Source organism: Pelophylax lessonae, assembly GCF_965119305.1.
Source record: "Pelophylax lessonae genome assembly, chromosome: 7".
NCBI classification, from domain to species: domain Eukaryota; kingdom Metazoa; phylum Chordata; class Amphibia; order Anura; family Ranidae; genus Pelophylax; species Pelophylax lessonae.
In genome coordinates this window covers 196,984,231-197,004,504 of record NC_138774.1, presented here as the reverse complement: position 1 = coordinate 197,004,504, position 20,274 = coordinate 196,984,231, and the positions used below count along the sequence as shown (strand labels likewise).

General features: G+C 42.6%; 1 protein-coding gene across 1 annotated transcript in view; it reads left to right on the top strand.

Moving 5' to 3' along the window:
* Positions 1–20,274, top strand: part of LOC309560568 (uncharacterized protein) — a gene marked incomplete at its 3' end in the record, with an annotated part of 405,804 nt that overhangs the window by 243,082 nt on the left and 142,448 nt on the right. The window lies entirely within an intron of this gene.

Sequence of the window (20,274 nt, the reverse complement as noted above, 5' to 3'; positions counted from 1 at the left end):
ATCATAGAGGCAGCCTTATTTGCAGATAGTTATATTGTATTTCCTATTAATAGGGTTTGAAATAGAGCAGGGAAGGGTTAGAACTCTCCTTTCTCTACATTCACACTTAGCATTTCATAAATGCATGCAAAATCACGCCATGCACATTTTTGCGTTATATGCATAGGGCAGCCTATTTTTTTGACAATGAATTGCAAAGCAAGTGCATTTAGAAAACACTAAGCATTAGGGTAAGGGTTAGGGTCACAAGGACTTTTTCTGCTGTGTCCCCATTGGAAATCCCCCCCCCCCTCCCCTCCATTATGCACCAGAATGTAATATGTTATAAAAAAAAAAAAAAAAAGGCTCAGATCCAGGAGTAGCAAAGATGCTAATGCACTTTGCCTAGGCCTTAAAGTCATAGCCTTAAAAGCCTCAAGGCCTTACTGGTTGAAATGCATTAGTGGCTTTGTTGTGACTGGATTTGAGCCTTTTTTGATAACAAATTACATTTTAGATCAGCATCTCTGTGCTGACATTCTTCTATGATCTTGGCAATGAAAATATAAATAAGGAGCACTACTGTCTACCAAGAAAGTCACATATGTGGAACACTACGGTTAAAAGTAAAAAACCGCTTTATTTGAAAAATATTAAATTGCAAACAGAAAGCAACAGTAAATTAGCCTTCACCACACCTAGATTAAATTCCATCATTCATACAATCATTCATACACACGGTAACTCTCAGTTGAATTGAGGACTCAAGCAGAGATTTCTTGCAATAAGGATGTCATCATTTCTCAACTGAAATAACCGGTAAGGCTCAAGTTCATCCCTGAGATCACATTTAATACTGGCCCAGAGCTCTCAATTAAGGAGAACTCCCATTTCAAACATTGTCCCATTCGCTCACTGTCACTCGGCACCAGCATCCAAACAACCGTCAGCGTGTCATCATCACGCAAGTGACGTCCATCCCGGGAACAGCAGCTGTGAGCATACGCAGGGGAAGCTGAACGTAACCTGGACTAGAAACCTAGAAACATAGAATGTGCCGGCAGATAAGAACCATTTGTCCCATCTAGTCTGCCCAATATATCTGAACCCTATGAATAGTCCCTGGTCCTATCTTATATGAAGGATAGCCTTATGCCTATCCCATGCATGCTTAAACTCCTTCACTGTATTTGCAGCTACCACTTCTGCAGGAAGGTTATTCCATGCATCCACTACTCTCTCAGTAAAGTAATACTTCCTCATATTACTTTTAAACCTTTGCCCCTCTAATTTAAAACTGTGTCCTCTTGTGGTAGTTTTTCTTCTTTTAAATATGCTCTCCTCCTTTACCGAGTTGATTCCCTTTGTCCATTTACCAGTTGTTCGGATGCTGGTGCCAAGGGACAGTAAGCAAAGGGACAACGTTTGCTATGGGAGTTATCTACATACATAGGGTGGTAAGCAATTCCACCAATCTTCCCTAGAGTTAGACCCCGCTTGGCTCAACTGGAGTCTAGGACTTACTCACTCTGACTGCACCCTTTAGCACCCTGAACACTGAGTTTCCACCACATATCTAGGAGCCCTGATTCCTGGCAGGAAATATAAGGGCTTGCTGTATAGCATACTGTTTAAGTTTATCTAACTTCTGTGAGGGTAGAGTCTCCTATACCCACCTGCAGGGGCTTATACTGGCAACTTTCAGCCCAGGGGGAAAGTACAAACCAGAGGCCCATGGTGCAGCGACTCGGCCCCCCTGTCACTCTCCCTCTTTTTGGCCTCCTCCTGACCCTCATTCCAGGCTGAAGTTCTGCTCCAGGTACTCTCTATTCACCGGCCAAATCTGGGTTCCTGACCTGGCCAGGAGGGGGCAGTTGGGGGGAGCTGGGACAGCTCAGTCAGGGCTGCCTTGGGGGAGTAGAGTTTCCAGTGGGGCATGGAACCGACCCCTGCTCAGACACAGTTTACACCATCCATGCTTTGTGGAGAGGCCTGTGCTCTGTCCTTGTCTTCACCTTGCACTCATTAGGTCAGCAGTGGGGACTTTTTACTTCTCTTCACCAGGAATCCTTTAGGCATGTCTGTGGCAGAAGCGGTGCAGCCTTTTTACTGGGCCTCAGAACTGCCTAGGAGGCAAGTTTAAAAAATTGTCCTGGCGTCAGTGGGAGTGAACAACGCATGTTTGATATTAGAGAGAGGAATGGCACCCTGTCTTTGGTGTCATTGGAAGGAATAGTGACCCATCAATGGTGTCATTAGGAGGAATAGTGCCCCAACCTTGGTGTCAGCGGAAAGAATAGTGCCCCATTTTTGGTTTCAGTGGAAGGAAGAGTGCCCCATCATTGGTGTCAGTGGAAGGAAGAGTACCCCATTGTTGGTGTCAATAGTAGGAATTACACCCCATTGTTGGTATCAGTGGTAGGAATAGTGCCCCAAGGGCCAGATAAAGGCAAGCAAAGGACTGCAGTTTGGAGACCACTGATCTATAACAAAAAATATATATTTGGGCTGGATTTGGGCTTTAAGTACTTTAACTGAACATTTGGAGGGGAAAATTACAGTTGGCTGTAACAGTTAAAAAATGTTCTACAGCTCAGTAAATTGTCATCATAGTAGTATGACTGACTGACTCACCAATTTTGTTTGTAGAACCTTCCTGGAAATTCTAACCAACTGAGATATTTTTTGGGGTAGTCAGTTTGGTATATGCAGTAAATTTGTTGATTCCTATTTATGGAAAAACTAGCGAGCTTATGATTTTTTCCATTAGGATGTGAAATCTGAGTGTGACCCATCCGAGCTGTTATTTCAGTTAGTATGTATCTCCTTTTGGCTTGGCTCTCTTTATTAAAACTTGGTCCCATCACTGGGAAAACTGGATCCTCCTGTCCATCTATCTCCATCAATGGGAGCTGTAGCCTTGCAATGTGTTTTCCATCTGTATCTAGTTATTTGCATTGACGATTCTTGGATAGATTGCAGAGTCTTGTCTTCATTTAGTTTTTTATCAAAGAGCTTCTGGGATGACATAAGGACTACACAAATCATGGTGGTTGATTATATACCACAAATCAGGCTGCTGTTATAAACTCACAATCAAAGACACCGCTCCAACATCCCGCTATGGTTCTAAGACATCAGCCATCTGATTTGCCTTCTGTGGCCCTGGAGATATGCATCACAGAGATCAGAAAGGATTAGGCTTCTGGAAGATGTATAGCAACCTATGTCATCTATCTTTGACTGCCAGGATCTGACTCTGTGTTTTTGTTGACTCTGGCAGTGCACAGATGCATGTACAGTGGAGGGATTGTTCCCTTTCCTCCATTGAAACGGGAACAATAATGGGTAGCACAGAGATTTTCCGACATGTTGGAAAATTTTTATGTGGAAATGGGAGCTTGGCCAATACACAAATGGATAGCTCGTCATTCCATGGCTAACTGATTTGTGGTTTGATCATTGATAACGATTTTCCAGTCCCTAGGCTCACTTCATTCAACTTATGTGTCCATCCTTTCTGAATTCCAGCTCTATCTTCAGTTTTGCACAGCTGCACATGCTCCTCTCCTGAAATTACTCACTGCACACTGTGAGCATCTTACAGAATGTATTAGAAGGAGCAACAAATCAAATAGAGCCCACCTCCTTTCCTGGCTGGAGTGTTAATTTCATCAACATAAATATGTTTGACAACTAAAATACAACTAATCATTTTCATACACTGCTGATGTGGGGAGGTTTCTTCCTGCGCTTATGCCGAACCCTGTTTATCCTGATACGTTGCTGCTTTGGTTTATGTTTATATCGGCCTAAAGGGGTTCGGCCTTCTCTATTATCTTAACACTACTGTGATTATTCCTGTTTTTGTATTGCTCTATGCTGTTTCTTCTCACCAAGAGATGTGACCCCTGCGAGGGTGCGGTATTTTTCAACATGAATGTATGTACCCGATTGTCATTGTTTTCACCTGTTCCCTTCCCTTCTCTGTTTTTTTTCCTTTCTGTTGTTTTTAATAAACACCTTTTGGATTTAAAAAAAAAAAATACAACTAAAACTTAAATGGTATTTTAGTCAAAAGACTATAACTAAAACTAAATTGAACTTTTTACATAAAAATTAACACTTGCTGGAGTACATCCATCATCATCTAGCCCTGTACTTCCTAGCCTGAATGTCTATCGCCAGCCTCTTTTATTAATGGGATAGTTTGTCTAGGAATACTCTTCAGGACTGGCATTTACCAATCAAGATATTAGTGGGTAAGACCAGATGTTTTCAGGAAGCTATGTACAGTACCCTACTGGCCCTTCCCACCAGCTATGATTTGCCTACATTGCATAGAAAATTACAGAGACTAGGGATGCACTGATCTATCAGCCGCAAAAAATTATCGTCCGAAAATAGGGATATTGCCGCTTTGCCGACAGAAAAAAAAGGTGGCGATAATGACCGCCTTTGCACAATTTTACAGCGATTTTGCTGTGATTATACTGATTATGGTTATACAATGCATTTTTATAGGTCGTGACTCAAAAACTGCATCAAAAGTGTGTTTTTTTGCCACAATTTCAATTTATTTCAATGGAGAGATGCATTTTTGGTGTGGTTTTTTTTTTTTTCTTAGCCAAATATGTACCAAAAATTCAGCCAGCAGGATTTTTAGCACCTCAACAAGAGCGCAATGGGCCAGTGTGAAGACATACATAGGACACTATGCTGAACGGTGGGTGTGGGCAAATTGCCTAATTGGTGGGAGGGGCTTAAAAGAGGCGTGGTAAAATAAAATAAGGTCAACCTGTGCCCCAGTACATCCCCCCCCCTCCTAGGTCAGTCTGTCCCCAAGTATAATCCCCCCCCCCCAGATCAATCTGTCCCCTACTATAATGCCCTCCAGGTCAGCCTGTCCCCCAGTCTAATTCCCCCCCCCCCCCATCAGTTCGTCCCCCAGTACAATCCCCTCATTTGTTGATTTTTAGGTCCCGTAATAGTTATGTTAAATTTTATTAAAATAACTGTTTTCACTGAAAAAAAACTAAAATCTTTGAGCATACATAAACTCAATATAACAAAAAACAACAACAAAATTCCTGTTAAATTCTTACTAAGGCTTGTTCACATGGAGCATACTAAAAAAAAAAAAAAATACAGTAAAACCTAAACCTATCACATTGCTATAATCTTTTTATATAAATATGGGTTAAGCTCGGGTGGTGGTGTCCAGATAAAAGGCTGCCAACATCTTTAATATAATTGTAGTGAAAAGAAAAGGGTTCCCCTGGGTTAGCGACTTTTTAGGCAGGAAATCATCCAAAAAAGAAATAAGAGTATATGCACGAATGTAAAAAAGTAAATATATAAATTTATTCAAAAGGTAGAGAGTTTTTTCAAGTTACATATAGTGTGAGATAAAAACAATAACGATACAATATACATGCGGTATGAATACACCAAACAGAAAACTGAAGAGACGAAGACAGTGATCTCCCAAAGTAAAACCTTGACGCGTTTCGGGTAATAACCCTTTGTCCAAAAGGTCAGTTTGGGGTACACTTCACGTATTCAGATTTCAGGGGTTTATGACCGCATGTATGAATAACTGTTGTGGTTAAAAATGCCGCAGTATTAAATGGGAGCGCGCCAGAATGGGGTGAAGGGCAGATCAAAAAATCACCCCCTGCGTAATTGGGGGGGGGGGGGGAAGAAAAAATAATAGAGGTAGAAGCAACAAAAATGTGACCAGCTGAAGTTGGTGAGCTCTTGGTTATGATCTTAAAAAACCCTCCGAAACCTATCCCGAAAGGATCTCATTCAAGGCCAGTGGCCAAGGACGCACGGATATCTGTAATTCACGTATAGTCCTTATATGTAGTATTAGAAAAAAGGGAGTGGTTGAGGAAGGGATTCTGCTTCCACAGAGTAAACGGACCACGGCAAAAATCGGAGGGTCGCAGAAAATAAGTAGGGCTGGTGGCTGCAACGGTCTCTGCATGCTTCCCCCGGCGCGGCTAATCTTTTTATATGGACTATAAACTGAGAGACTTATGAATAAATGGTTGTGGAACGAATCATCTGAGTTTCCATTATTTCTTATGGGGAAATTTGCTTTGATATACGAGTGCTTTGGATTACAAGCAAGTTTCCGGAAAAAATTATGCTCGCAATCCAAGGATTTACTGTATATTAAAAAACATAGTAAGACCTCCTTCACACATACTAAAGTGTACACCCATGTGAGGGCCATGCACAGGTGTTCTGTTATTTGAAATCAAATGAAATTGTGCGCTACCCTTGTAAAAACCAAACCGTATTAAATTAAATACAAGCTGCTGCTACCACCTGAATGTGTTCCCACATATAAAGATAAATAAATAAAATGAATGGATGTGGTAGCGCTGCTAAAAAGGAAAAAAATAATATGTAAAGTAAGCAGTGTAAAAAACATACATAAAATTATTGTGCCAAATAATGGAAGTAACTTAATAAAGTGCAATGTGGTAGAGAGACACTGTCTCTGATTAGATAAGGTGCAACCAAGATGAATAAATCAAAGTGAAAAACCGAATCAATAAATAAATGAATGTGGTAGCACTGCTAGCAAAGAGTTAATATATATAAAAAGCAGTGCAGAAAACATTTATTATGTACCATACATATAAATGTTGTGCCAAATAGGTAAGTATCTAATAAAGTGAGATGTGATGCAGGGACTCCGTCTCTGATTAAATAAAGTGCAAACAAGGTGAAAAGTAAATAAATAACCACTCCAAAAGTGCAATAAATAAGTCCAAAAAAAGTCTCTATCAAAAAAGCAGCCAGTGGGTCATTCCGTGTGTGTCCACTTCTTGAGTACTGTGCTGCTATCACCAGGTGAAGTGTCTGCTCACCTCCATAATTCACCCGCTAGGGTTCTCAAGCAGTTAGAAGACCGATAGAATACTGCTGTCCATTCAATAGGTCACTCCACTATTCTCTGTGTTACTCCAAAAAGGTTTAGAATTTGTGAAAAAAAGAAAACAATCTCCAATGGTGCAGTATCGACATGTTCAGGAGGTATAAAACCAGATCCCAACTTGCCTCCTCAATGCCAAACTCTGGACGACGAGAACTTCTGGTCAAATGGTTTAATCTCCCCGTTTGACCGGAAGTTCTCTGGTTTTATACCTCCTGAACATTTTTGGAGTAACACTGAGAATAGTGGAGTGACCTCTTGTTCTATTCATTCCTGTGCAGGCAGTGCCTTTCATGGCAATCAATACTAAATCCTCAGTGTACTGTTGCTCCCTCACTGTCCTAACCCAGATGCATCAAAGCAAAAGGTGTTCGCTGTGTTACAGTTTGCTTCCTTTATAAATCAGCCACTAACTGAGTAGAAAAGCCAGCCCCTGCCAGCAGCTGGCAGAGGTCTGACACACGTCCTAAAAAGCTTATGCTTCATGCTAATTGGAGAGCTCTAGTTCTGACACAGTAGGGGGAATGACAGACCTCTGTCAAACGATAGAGAGCTAGGATCTCACTCTGCAGCATCCTGGTAGGGAACAGACTTTTCTTCTTAACCTGTGGCTGTTTTTTTTTTTTTTTTTGGTTTTTTTTTTTAAACAAATTTTAGGACTTTACACAATTTGTTTTTTTTTTAAAGCACCTGGAAAGTGTTTAGTTAATTTAAACTGAACATTCAATTGGGCTTTAGTTTAAGGCAATTATTATTATTATACAGGATTTATATAGCGCTAACAGTTTGCACATGATTTTCCTTTTTCTGCTGATAGAAAACCTTTTAGAGCATGTGAAAAATACCTCATACCAATTTAGAAAGTTTTCACAATTTGGTGAAAGATTGCCTCTGAGCACACTTTCTGAAAATAAGCCTTTCTTTGTTCCTGTTTCAAATTATGATCAACTCAGAACTCTGAGCAGAAGTTTAACCTGCATTAGGGTCTTCCTAAAAAAAAAAAAAAAAAACAGCCAAATGTATTAATTAACCGTTTGATAGGGAGACACCAATATTTCTTCTTTGTTTGTAAATTCACCTGTATATCAGCTGACATTTTAAATTGGCATGAGAGTCAAAATACTGGAATTAAAAAATATGTCCTATTAATTTTGTCTCCTTTCTAAAACTAAGAGAAATTTATATTCTCAATAGCTGAACTTCAGACAACAATAATTGGTTGTCTGTACCTGCCCAGCCTTAGGCTGGGTTCACACTAGCTGTGGCGGTGGATCAAAGCAGGGGGTCCAGTGCATCCCTATTCTCCGTTTCAGATCCAAACTTTTGCCTGAATTCGGACCTGAAACAGATCAGTAGAAGCACAGGACTCTTTTCCAGTGCAGACCACGGCAGCCCAGTGAGAGCCGGTCACACTCTCCTGTCAAGCGAAATGGATGCGGGAAAACCCAAATGACACTTTGGTTCAATGTAAAGTAGTGAGTGTACTGCTTGTATAACTGCGTACATTTGCTGTACCTTCAAAATACCTGAACCCACACCCATTAATGTCTATACGGCTGGCAACAAACGTGAGTGCAACCCTATGTAAAAATGTCCAAATTGGTCACAAAGTGTCAATTCTTTGTGTGGCCACCATTATTTTCCAGCACTGCTTTAACCCTCTTGGGCATGGAGTTCACCAGAGCTTCACGGGTTGCCACTGGAGTCCTCTTCCATTCCTCCATGAAGACATCACGGAGCTGGTGGATGTTATAGACTTTGCGCTCCTCCACCTTCCGTTGAGCATGGCCCACAGATGGTCAATAGGGTTTAGGTCTGGAGACTTGCTTGGCCACTCCATCACCTTTACCCTCAGGTTCTTTAGCAAGACAGTGGTTATCTTGGAGGTGTGTTTGGGGTCGTTATCATGTTGGAATACTGCCCTGTGGCCCCGTCTCCGAAGGGAGGGGATCATGCTCTGCTTCAGTATGTCATAGTACATGTTGGCATTCACGGTTCCCTCAACGAACTGTAGCTCCCCAGTGCCGACAGCACTCATGCAGCCCCAGGCCGTGACACTCCCACCACCATGCTTAACTATAGGCAAGACACACTTATCTTTGTACTCCTCACCTGGTTGCCGCCACACACACTTGACACCATCTGAACCAAATAAGTTAATCTTGGTCTCATCAGACCACAGGACATGGTTCCAGTAATCCATGTCCTCAGTCTGCTTGTCTTCAGCAAACTGTTTGCGGGCTTTCTTGTGCATCATCTGTAGAAGAGGCTTCTTTCTCGGAAGACAGCCATGAAGATCAATTTGATGCAGTGAGAGGCGTATGGTCTGAGCACTGACAGGTTGCCCCCCCTCTGCAACAATGCTGGCAGCACTAATACGTCTATTTCCCAAAGAAAATCTCTGGATATGACGCTGAGCATGTGCACTCAACGTCTTTGGTGGACCATGGCGAGGGCTGTTCTGAATGGAACCTGTCTTGTGAAACTGCTGTATGGTCTTGACCACCGTGCTGCAGCTCAGTTTCAGGGTCTTGGCAATCTTCTTATAGCCTAGGCCATCTTTATGTAGAGCAACAATTCTTTTTTTTCAGAGAGTTCTTTGCCATGAGGTGCCACGTTGAACTTACAGTGACCAGTATGAGAGAGTGAGAGCGATAACACCAAATTTACACACCTGCTCCCCATTTACACCTGAGACCTTGTAATGCTAATGAGTCACATGACACCGGGTGGGAAAATGGCTAATTGAGCCCAATTTGGACATTTTCACTTAGAGATGTACTCACTTTTGTTGCCAGTGGTTTAGAAATTATTGGCTGTGTGTTGAGTTCTTTTGAGGGGACAGTAAATTTACACTGTTATACAAGCCGTACACTCACTACTTTACATTGTAGCAAAGTGTCATTTCTTCAGTGTTGTCACATGAAAAGATATAATAAAATATTTACAAAAATGTGAGGGGTGTACTCACTTTTGTGAGATACTGTAGCTCCTAAATTTGTTTTTAAAGTATACTGTGCTTGAACCCTCAGCTTGCAAGACAACAACCCATTCAGTTTAAAATAGAAATGAAAGGTGTATGCATTTAAAAAAAGGAAAAAAAAAATACGAATAACCTGTTTCCCCTTTTTTTAAGTGATCACATATTCTCTGTTCTCAACTGCATAAGGAGCTCAGAGACCTAGGGGAGGAGAAAAAGCAGTACAATGGTTTTCCCACTGAATTGCTGTGCAGGGGGTGAGGGGTGTCAGCACCAGTCTGATCATTGGAGGAGAGCAGGCTGAGTTCTCAGCACAACTAGAAAACTGACCACTGTGCTCTCATGTTTAGTGTGGCCAGTTTTTATTAGCAAAGCAGCAAGTAACACACAAAAGAAGCAATACAAAGAGAAAAGGATAATTTTTCATACAAGTTCATGGTACAGCAGGCACGTATCAGGAAAATGAAATGTTGGGTTTACATTGCCATTTCAGGTTCATTGCTTTTCTAAGACCTCTTTGGGATTTATTCATGTTGTATAGTTAGGTGCTATTGGTGAGTTCTTTCATTTACATCTCAACGTCTGTTTGTGCCCCTCATCTGCCCCTTGCCGCACATGTTTTTTACATTAGAGGGGTTTTGAGGCTGACCTTGTAAGAAACTGCTTTGAGTTTGGGTTTACTAAAAGGGAAAGTACTTTGCCACAGGGTGCACGCAAAGTGTAACTGAGAATACAAACAAGGCCTGTAGAAAGAGTAGAAATGTCACCAAGCCTGACAGATAGCAGTAATAAAACCAACAGATGGAATTTTGTGCAGAGGATCAGAGACATTCTGCAAAGAGATGAGCAGGGAAAGCAGTGTATTATTTGAGCAGGACTGTACAGCCATTACATGCTGAGAAGGTGTTGGAGTTGGCAAACATACATTATTGCTGGCTGTATCCCAGAATGATATTGCTGCAGTCCAGATTTGAAAAATGTGAAATGTAAATAAATGCCAAGAGCATAGCCTAACTATGCAAAGCACTCATCATGTATACACACTCCACTGCTGCCAATAAGGCAGCATGGTAGTCGAATACTACTTTCTGCCTTGCAGCGCTGGGGTTCCAGGTTTCAGTCTCACCAGGTGTGCAGACTTAATACAGAATGTTTGTTCTCTTGTTTCCTTTCAAAAGTCGTACTCTGTAGTTACTGTGGATGAAATCTGACCTTCTCGGTGTGCTTGCTGTGGAAAATGTCAGTGTAATTTAATTACACAAAATAATTTGGAATTTTTACAGCACCAGCCAATAACGTGCAAAGATGTAAAACAGGTGATTTAAACTCTGCACATTGTTGCCTCTTGCACACGTACACCTAAAAATGCTTTTTACTGGTGTAAATAAATGCATACCTTTTGTTTTTAATGGGCTCGTACACACAGACATATGAACTTGTGCTGTGTATAGATCAGTAAAAAAAATTCAAAACATTTGCGTTGCTGGACAGTATTGTATGCATGTATAGTCACAAATACGCACCTATATGCGTGTTTGCACGCACAACACAATCCAAGGAAAGCCAGAAGAATTAGAATTTTTCAGAATTCAACTGTACTGTGTGCAATTACCCACTTGTCTCTCAAACACAGAGAACTGCTACACAGGATCATATAACAGGAGGCTACATCACTGCCTCCATGTTCTTGTTGTGAGCATGTTTAATAGATTGCATATCAGCCATTATAGATTCCACATTTAGAAATGTCATTTTTCCTATGCTGAAATGTGCGGAATGTTGGGGGGCACAGCTTGTGAATCAGAGAGCTGACACTCTACCTTAGCTGCCTCTAGGCACAGATCATCACCATAAATCTCATCTAAGTACCCCAGCCAAGGGGCGGCATGCACCAGATTGAGGCAGGTTCTCCGCTGACAGGAGGGAGGGGGGCTGCTATAAATTTTAGCTATCTTTGATGTTTTTGTGATGAAAGATAGCAAATGTCAAAATGGAAAAAAATAAATACATTGAAGTTTAGCCTGAAGTCAGGAAAGTGTGTTTATCTCTTTTTTTTTTTTTCTTTTCTACCAGCCCGGGGACCTGAAATCGCACCCTGGCGTCACTTGCTCATTTCTGAGGTCTATTTTGTGTTCTTTGTACACCCTGACATCATCCCAATAGAATCCGCAGGTAGCCTTAGATGTCTCTTTCCACCCATTCCCTGCAGGGGAGGGGGATAAAACTTCAAATATTGTTGTTTTTACTGGGTATTTGTGAAGGGCAGAGGAAGGCAATAAATAAGAATTTGTTTTGTGAGCCTGGCCACACCTGCTGGGCTGTCTTTTGGAGTGTAGACTGAGTTTTCGGGAAAGGACGAGCCTTAGGTCCTCTGTAGTCCTGGATGCTTTTGGTCGGGGCAATGCTTAGGGCCGTTGAGTTACACACTACCATGAAACTTCTCCTGGCATTAAATTTCATCAACTTCTCTTCTACGAATGAGGTCAGTTCATGTACCAATAGCTATGTATTTATTGTATTTATTTGTATAGCGCTTACTAATTCTACAGCTTTTTTTTTTTTTTTTTTTATTAGCCTCCCTACTGGTAAAGCTTAAAGTGACACTTAACTCACGTTTAAAAAAAAAAAATTCTATTTAACTATGTTTTTTCAAACTCCAAAAAAGTACTTTCTATTGCCCGCAGCCGGCTCTAAATCTCTTAATTCCCTTTATTTTTTTGCTGATGTGATCTGACGTCCTGTTAGAGCAGGGGTGGGGAACCTTTTTTTCTGCCAAGGGCCATTTGGGTATTTATAAAATCATTCGGGGGCCGTACAAAATTATCAACTTAAAAATGTGCCTGTTATATTTGGTCAAACATTTAATTAACTCACCCCTAATGTGATGGCTGCAACTGCTTCTCTTTGGTGAGGCGTGTGATGTTAGCTGGTATTGATGATGTTGCCACTCGCAACTGGTTTTCCAGGTTTGCGTCGGTCAGTCTGGAGCGCAGTTGACTTTGTGGTGGTAAGTTTTGAAAAGAACTGCTGGCGAGTAATGCTGGTGGGCATAGCTGGCTGGTACTGCTGGCGGGTACAGCTGGCTGGTACTGCTGTGGGTACTGCTGGCTCAGGCTGGTACTGCTGGCTTGTACTGTGCTGTGGGTACTGCTGGCTGGTACTGCTGTGGGTACTGCTGGCTCAGGCTGGTACTGCTGTGGGTATTGCTGATTCAGGCTGGTACTGTGCTGTAGGTACTGCTGGGCTGGTACTGCCTGCTGGTTCTGGCTGGTACTGCTGTGGGTACTGCTGGCTCAGGCTGGTACTGCTGGCTGGTACTGTGCTCTGGGTACTGCTGGCTGGTACTGCTGGCTCAGGCTGGTACTACTGGCTAGTACTGCTGGCTGGTACTGCTGTGGGTACTGCTGGCTGGTACTGTGCTGTGGGTACTGCTGGCTGGTACTGTGCTGTGGGTACTGCTGACTCCTGCTGGTACTGCTGTGGGTACTACTGGCTCTGGCTGGTACTGCTGTGGGTACTGCTGGTTCTGCCGTGGGTACTGCTGGTTCTGCTGTGGGTACTGCTGGTTCTGCTGTGGGTACTGCTGAGTCTGGCTGGTACTGCTCTCTCTGGCTTATACTGCTGTGAGTACTGCTGGCTCTGGCTGATACTGCTGTGAGTACTGCTGGTTCTGTCTGGTACTGCTGTGGGTACTGCTGGTTCTGGCTTGTACTGTTGGCTCTGGCTTATACTGCTGTGAGTACTTCTGGCTCTGGCTGGTACTGCTGGCTCTGGCTGGTACTGCTGTGAGTACTGCTGGCTCTGGCTGGTACTGCTAACTCTTGCTGGTACTGCTGTGTGTGCTGCTGGCGGGAAATGCTGGCTAGCAGCGGCGCCGCGCTGGAGGAAGAGGCGATGTTTCCTGTATTGGTCACAGGCAGAGTGCATTTGATATCACTCCGCCTGTGACTCACTCAGAAACACAGAGCCGGTGTTCCGTGAGAATTACCTACCCGTGAGAAAAACCTACCCCTCGTCACTTCCGGTACTCGGCACTGTATGTAATGCAGCGGGTACATTAAAACAGCTGTGCTGAAATACGAGTGATCTCCGCTCCTGTCCCAGTCACTTCCCTGCTCTCGGATAGTAAATATAAAAGAGCCGGCGGGTGTATGAAAACATAAATCACAGAGCCGAGAGCCACTTTTATATTTACTTGCCGAGAGCAGGGAAGTGACAGGCACAGGAGCGGAGATGACTCGTATTTCAGCACAGCTGTTTTATGTAAGCGCCGCGTCGGTAGGTTTTTTTCACGGTACACCGTGATCGTTTCATACTAGTGCGCATGCGCACTAGTAAGCTCCTCAGTTCTTCCATTAGGTATCCGGGGCTCTGAGCATGCGCACTGCTGCGCTGCTCAGCTGTTTCTGGCCGGAAGTGACGAGGGTAGGTAATTCTCACAGGGTAGGTAATTCTCACGTTACACCGGAACTATACAGGAAGCATTGGCTCCGTTCTGACAGATAAGTTGAGAGACACAGACTCAGCTGCACGGGGGGGCCGGACCAAATGACTTTGAGGGCCACATACGGCCCCCGGGACATAGGTTCCCCACCCCTGTGTTAGAGGGTGATTGTGTTCCTTGTCCATGGTCCCACTGTATGTAGGAAAATACACTATATTGTCAAAAGTATTGGAACACCTGCCTTTACACGTACATGACCTGGTGTTGGACGAAGTATTCTATCGGGTTGAGGTCAGGACTCTGTGCAAGCCAGTCAAGTTCCTCCACCCCAAACTCACTCATCCATGTCTTAATTGACCTTGCTTTGTGCACTTGTCCAAATCATTTGGTGGGGGGGAGGGGGGTTTGGTGTGGGGTTGTTTTTCAAGGGTTGGACTTTTCCCCTTATGGGCCATACACACTATAAGATTTTCTGAAGACTTTTTCCTTCAGACTTACCAAAACCATATAATATGAGGTCAAACCTAAACACTTTCAATTTGTATGCAATCTGGCAGGCCCTTGCACTACATAGAAAAGGTAAATCTGAAGGAAATCTAACCACAAAAGTTGGATAGTGTGTATCCAGCTTTAGTCCCAGTGAAGGGAACTCTTAAGGCGTCAGCATACCAAGACATTTTGGAAAATTTCATGCACCCAACTTTGTGGGAACAGTTTGGGGATTGCCCCTTCCTGTTCCAACATGACAGCTCACCAGCGCACAAAACAAGGTCCATAAAGACATGGATGATCGAGTTTTGGTTGGAGGGAACTTGACTGCCCTGTACAGAGTCCTGACCTCAACCCAATAGAACACCTTTGAGATGAATAAGAGCAGAAACTGCGAGCCAAACCATCCTGACTTGTGCCTGACCTCACAAATGTGCTTCTGGAAGAATTGTCAAACATTCCCATAGACACACTACTTAACCTTGTTGACAGCCTTCCCAGAAGAGCTGAAGCTGTTATAGCTGCAAAGGGTGGGCCAACTCAATACCCTACGGACTAAAGCTGGAATACACACTATCTAACTTTTGTGGTTAGATTTCCTTCATATTTACCTTTTTCTATGTAGTGCAAGGGCCTGCCAGATTGCATACAAATTGAAAGTGTTTAGGTTTGACCTCATATTATATGGTTTTGGTAAGTTTAAAGGAGAGTCTTCAGAAAATCTTATAGTGTGGATGGCCCATAAGACTGGGATGCCATTAAAGTTCATGTGCATGTAAAGGCAGGTGTCTCAATGCTTTTGACAATATAGTGTAGCTACTCTCTCTTGCTTGCTCATGAAATAGACCATGGATTATGGGATTTGTAGTGTGCACGTAACCAGGGCTAACGTTCACTGCTTGTTCCAAACAAACAGAAGTGAGGGCAAAAGGGAAAGGTTGGTAGATCACAGAGGGCAATAGAAGGAGGCAAAAAATACACAGTAAGAAGTGATTTAATTAAAAATAGATTATAGGACCAGGAAGTTGTAGATGTGTATGGATTATTTTTGAAGAATAAGGATATTGTTTAGTGCCATGCTGTTGTTGCATACAATACAAATTGTGTTCTCCATGCAAATGTTGTTATCAATATTCATTTTTTACAGCATCTGACACCTTCTGTAACATTGTATACAGATAGAATAGTGTATCATCATCCCAAGAAAAGCTTTCACTCTAGGGGCTCTTTCACACGGGCGTTCCGTATGTCCGTTTTTCATCCCATCCGTTTGCGGATGAAAAACAGACATAATGTATCTCTATGTAAATACGGATGTCATCGGATGATCATCCTCTGACATCCGTTTTTTGTCAGTTCAGTTCAGTTCAGTTTTTTTGAACGGAGGAGAACCCTATTTTTTCTTCCTTTCAAAAAACGGAACTGAAGCAAAAACGGATGTCAGTGGTGTCATCCGCAGACATCCGTATTTACATAGACATGCATTATGTCAGTTTTTCATCCGCAAACGGATGGGATGAAAAACGGACATATGGACCGGATGACACAAGTGTCATCCGTGTCCGTTACAAAAAAAAAAAAAAAGGACCTGATCGGGCAAAAAAAAAGGAACGCCCGTGTGAAAGAGCCCTAAAGCTGGCCATAGATGATTAATTTGTTTTGATCATCCAGCGGGCTGAATGAGAAAAAAAAAAAAAAAAAGATTCTTCCATCCACACAAAAAAGGTTGATAGAGAAATTCTTCCTTCTGGGATATTGTATTCTGGCAGCAGAACTCTTGCTGCAGCCGGCTAAATGAGAACAATTTTCCAACAAGCCCGATTGACTTCTGTTGAGCAGGTATGGCCACACATGGATCGAAATTGCCAGCTGGTCGCTGCTAAACAATCCGAATTTTGATCCATCTATGGCCAGCTTAAAGCTATCATTAAACAGTATGTTTTAAAGAGTAAAATCTCCTTTAAATCGATCAATTATGTATTGTTTGATTAAATATACATTCTAAATCTTAAGTTGATTGTAACCTTTATGGCAAGCTTAACACTTTTACGCTTTGTATTAGCCTCTCTAAGGACAGTTTCTGGAAATTGTATAGTCCATTAGTATGTCTTGGTAAATGGTAGTTAACTGGAGCAGGCAGGGTTCTTCTTGGCTTTGAATGCAGAGCCCCAGTGCTGCAAAACAGCAACATTAACAACTTAACCACCATGCTTCCAGTAAAGAAGATCATTTATTTTTATTTCGTCAGATTCATAGGCCCTTTTCACACAGGCAGACTGATTGGGCCATCTATTGCCCTCTATGGAGAGACGGGTGTCAACTGACATGTGTTTGGTGACACCGACCGCCCATAGAGGAGTAAGGGCTGTGTCTGTGTCCGCTGTGCTCAGCGGGGATCAGCGGAAAGATTCCCAGCTGAGCAGGTGGACTCCTGGCAGAGTCCACAGCATGTGAAACACCTTTGTGTGCTAATTGTAGTATTGGGTAATTATCAAATTAAAATTTTAATATGATTATCCATTGATCTAAAGCAGGGGGGTCTCCAAACTTTCTAAACAAATGGTCAGTTTACTGTCCTTCAAACTTTAGGGGGGCCAGACTGCCGCCAGTGGGAATAGAACATGTCCTTACGTCAGTGGGAATAAATAGTGCCCCATCTTTGGTGTCAGTGGGGGGAATGGTGCCCCACCATTGGTGTCAGTGGGGGGGAATGGTGGTCCACCATTGGTGTCAGTGGGAGTAATAGTGCTCCATCATTGGTGTCAATAGGAGGAATAGTTCCTCATCATTGGTTTTAGTGGGAGGAATAGTCCCCCATTGTTGGTGTCATTAGCATAAATGATGCTCCTTGGTTGGTGCCAGTCAGGGAAATATTGACTTGCATCAGTGGGAGGAATAGTGTTTGTATCAGTGGGAATAATAGTGCCCCCCCCCCCCCCCCTGATAAAGGCAGGGAAAGGGCTGCATCTGGCCACGAGGCCACAGTTTGGAGACCGCTGCTCTAAAGTGTGAATGCAGAGAGTTTCTTCCTTGTAGTGAGTTGCATTCCGCTGTGGACAGGGTGATTTAGCTCACTTATGGGCCATACACACTATACAATTTTCTTTAGATTTTTTCCTTCAGACTTACCAAAACCATATAATATGAGGTCAAACCTAAACACTTTCAATTTGTATGCAATCAGGCAGGCCCTTGCACTACATAGAAAAGGTAAATCTAAAGGAAAATCTGACAATAAAAGTTGTATAGTGTGTATCCAGCTTAAGACCTGTTTCACACGAGCTTCAGATTGTTTAACCGCTTGCACGACTATATACTGTGGCGGTCAGCCCCTCACAGGCAAAGCGACGTAGTACTACGTCGCTAGCCTGTGAGGGTCTAGGGAGTGAGCGTGCGCCCCCGGAGGCGCGCTTCCGGACCCCCCCCTCCCCGCACGTGTGACCAGCGGACCCGATGTCCGCCGGTCACTCGGCGATTGTCGGTGCAGAGGGAGAAAGGCAGGCGGCTGATGTAAACAAGCTGCCTGTCATTCTCCCCTGTGTAGGAATAGTGATCATACGGTTCTACTATGTAGGACCGTTGATCACTGTTCCTACACCTCAAGCCACAGCCAATCACAGTTAGAATCACGCCGCTAGGGACACACATAACCCCTCCCTCTCAAAAAAAGTTAACCCCTTCACTGCCAGTGTAATTTTACAGTAACAGTGCATATGTATAGCACTGATTACTGTAGAAGTGTCACTGGTAACCCCAAAAGTGTCAAAAATGTCAGTCAAGGGTCCGATCTGTCTGCCGCAATGTCGCAGTACCGCAAAAAAAATCGCAGATCGCCGCCATTACGCGTTAAAAAAAAAACAACAAAAATTACAAAAATCTTTCCCTTTGTTAGTAAACGCGATAACTTTTGCGCAAACCAATCAAAATACGCTTTTTGCAATTTTTTATTTTACCAAACATATGTAGCATAAAACAAATTGGCCTAAAATGTTAAAAAATTAGATTTTTAAATTTTTTTGGGGGGGAATTTCATATAAAAAAATGTGAAAAATATTGTTATTTTTGCAAAATTGACGCTCTTTTTTTGTTTATAGCGCATGATCAAAAAATCGCACAGGTGATCAAATACAACCAAAAGAAAGCTCTGTTTGTGGGAAAAAAAAGGACGTCAAATTCGTTTAGGTACAGCGTCGCACAACCGCGCAATTGTCCGTTAAAATCATGCAGTGCCAAATCGCAAAATAGGCCCTGGTCAGGAAGGGGGGAAAATCTTCCGGGGCTTAAGTGGTTAAGAGCAGTGTGATCAGCAAGCTTTTATGAAACTTTCAAACTTTATTCAGCTTTCTGAACCTTTGAAGCACCCTTCAGCTCCTGTTTAGGGACATGTTATACACAGATCTTAATGAGAGTGTTAGTTATAATTTTAAACAAACTGCTAGCCACTGTAGCAGGTAGTGCTGAAGCCTGCTAGCAGCTTGTTTAAAGTGACAATCAGCACTATTAGGATCTGTGTTCAACACTTACAAACTGGAGCTGAATGGTACTTTAAAAGCTTCAACAAAGCTTGCTGATAGCTATGAAAATGCTTTATAAAAACTGGTTCTTAACACTGTTCTTATAAAAGCTCCTGTGAAATAGGCCTTCAGACGAAGGATGCATTTCCCTGTAAATGCTCTGCTGATTTTCAGAAGCATTGGTAAACTGGCAATACAGATTACAGTTTGATTGTACAAGCTCTGTGCAGCCTTATTTTGATTTACTAAAACCATATGTGAAGGCCTACCTAAACAGCCCAATCCATTTCCCATCAGGCAGGACCTTGCATTTCATAGTTATTAGTAGATCTAAAGGGGAATGTCTAATAAGATTGTAATATGTGTGGTCCACTTTTAAAGTAAAAATGTGTCTTGTGATTTTTAATTCAGTGTATGAGAGAGAGATTACGAATGCAGAAAAGTGATGAGTCTCTAAGGCAATGTTTGCATGGTTCAACATGGAACAAAAGTGTGCTTGGTGTTCCCAGGGAATCCCCTTTGATGAGAATTGCTGCTGTTTCCTCTTGTATTAGTGCTGATTCCCAGTGTTGTCAGATCAGTATTTTCCATATGGCCAGGACTGAAGCCAGATCTTGCATTATGTGACAGGCAGTTTGACATCCTGTGCTAATTTCTCTCACTCCATTCCAATACAAGTAATGAGCGCAGCTGTAAAACTAATTACTGTACAAAGCAGACCACGAGGTTCCAAAGGGAACTACAAGGCTCAGCCATATCTACCAACTGTCTATGGTCTGCAGCAGTACTAGACGATGAACATTTTTCCTTGGACAAAAAAAAAAGAGGTTTTTCTCTTCCACATTAAAGATTATTGGCAACTGCAACATTGCGATTTTGTTTGACCTTAACTGGGGAAAACATGATTTCCATGAAA